We start from the raw sequence: 2,498 nt of genomic DNA, 5'->3' as shown, positions 1-2,498 counted from the left end.
TGGAAGATTATGAATAGCAAGGTTGAACTAGTTATTTCTGAATACTACTATACAATTAGAGTGATTTTAGGAGGCCAATTGATTTTAATGAATGCTTTTTGACACATTCAAAGAATACTATTAATTACATGTATGCTATAGTTTCAGGACAGTGGTTGATTTAATTAATAATTCATTAAGGCTAAAAACAATAATATTAATTACATGAAGGCATAATAAACACCCAAGAATTGGCAGGAATGTAGCCTATATAGCTGAATAATGTGTAGACATCTCCTGCACTCTATAATGATCTATATTTATTTGTGTACTACAATCTGCATATCAATGTGTTCTTATTTTGTCAACTCTTAGGGCTCAATCTCAGGTGCTGGAAATTGCTAGTCTGCTTAATATGCTCCAGGCTGGCATGCTGACACTTACCCATTAATGAATTGGGCTTTGTAGACTGTGAGTTCAGATGTGAGAAGACGAGCGTGAAACATGTTTTCTTTTTCTTTGACAGTGCTCGGTGACAGGTAGGATGTATAATTCAGATGCAAATCTATATGCAATGTAATAGGATGTAATAAATGTAAAAAATGTCATAGGTGGAAGAATTGTCATTACAATAAATGAAAAACAGATTGAATTAGTAGGGAATCATTCTAGGATAAAATTAGACACAAAAATTATAGGATGTGGATTAAGTTTAATATTTTATTAAGCATTGACAGAATAAAAATTTCATGGAAACACAAATACCTAATAATTGGTAGTAACACACGATGCATAATTTAATAATATATAGGAATATGTCTCATTCTATAAAATACATAATTATAGTAGGAATGTACGTACATATGTGATAAACAATAACAGGATATTGAGTAATTTTAATTAATGCTTTATTAATTGTTAACTGGGACACATCATTAAATGGAGACATAATTTAATACCTAATAATTGGTAGTAATACTATCTATAATTTAATAATATGCAGACATCTCTCTTTTTGTGTATATAATATTTTTATACAACAATCTCTATCTATTTATATCTCATTCACTCCTGAGGCTCAGTGGTTGAATGTTCACCGAGGAAGCATGAAGCACTTGGTTTGATTCCTCAGTGCACATAAACAGAAAACCCAGAAGTTCTGCTGTCTTTCATTCAATTGTGTGCTAGCCTTGAGCACAAACGCTTAGGAACAGGGTCAAAGCCCATACTCAAGCCCCAGGACTGCCGCCAAAAAAAAGTAGAATGTTTTAACTGCAACTATAGAAGGGCAAGAAGGGCAGGACTTCAAATACCTCATCACAGGGCAATCTAGGAGTCTGGGGCTGACAGCTTCCACCTAACCTGACTTAACCAGATGTAAACTGCTGCAACCCAGATCCATGGGTTATCCCCATCATCCTGGTTACCCTGGCTTATCCCCATATCCTGGGTGCTCAGAGCCTTTAAAACTTGGCAGGAAGTCTGCTAGAACCTTTGAAATATGGCTTGAAGTGGTAGAGCTCTAGTCTTGATCAAATGTTATTAGAATAGTATCCTCATGTTTTGAGTTCAAGCCCCATGGCTAACCAGCCCCCCCAAAAAAAAAACCCACCACACTAAACCATTAGATGTGAACTTGTGTGGTTTGTGAACTGTTCATCAAAGAATGGTGATACTGATAAAAGCACCCTAATTCTAATGAAAGCTTGTGGAATAGAGCTAGGTGCTGAGTCCTTCACAGGGTGCAGTTTGCTGCATCCTGCATTGGGTGCTGTGTGCTGAGTCTTTCAAAGGATGCTGTGTGCTGAGTTATGCAAAGAGTGCAATGTGCTGTGTCCTTCAAAGGGTGCATTCTTTCTTCGGGTCCTTATAAGATCTCCACAACTGAGATGATTATGCAGACAAGAATATTGAGGCTCATTTATGTCCCCATGGCAGGGACAAAGATGTATTACGGAAGACTAGTAAGTTGTCTCCTGCAGACAATTGTTTTGTTTTGTTTTTTCTCAGTCATGAACCTTGAACTCAGGGTCTAGGTGCTGGCCCTTACCTCTTGGGCTTATGACTAGCGCTCTAACACGTGGAGACATGGATCCCCTTATAGCAGAGGCCACAGCCTAGGGGTCTATAGCTAAGGTCTGTCATCCTGCCTTCTCAGAAAGCTGAGATCTGAATATCTGGGTTCCAAACTATCCCAGACACAAAAGCCTATTATCTCCATGAGCTTATTATTTCCAATTCACCACTAAGAAACCCGAAGTGGAATCTGGGTGCTTGTTGCTCATGTCTGTATCCTAGCTACCCAGTAGGATGAGATCTGAGGATCATGGTTCAAAGCTAGCCTGGGCAGGAAAGTCCTTGAGACACTTAGCTCCGATGGACCCCCCAAAAAGCTGAAGTGGTGTTTGGCTCAAGTGGTAGAGCACAAGACTTGAGGAGAAGAGTTCAAGGACAGTACCCAGGCCCAGATTTCAACTCCTACAACAATAAAGAAAAGACAGAAACAAACTAACAAACCT

The sequence above is a fragment of the Dipodomys spectabilis genome, unplaced genomic scaffold (assembly GCF_019054845.1).
Source record: "Dipodomys spectabilis isolate Male_0828 unplaced genomic scaffold, ASM1905484v1 ptg000226l, whole genome shotgun sequence".
Lineage (NCBI taxonomy): Eukaryota > Metazoa > Chordata > Mammalia > Rodentia > Heteromyidae > Dipodomys > Dipodomys spectabilis.
This window is presented reverse-complemented; position numbering follows the sequence as displayed.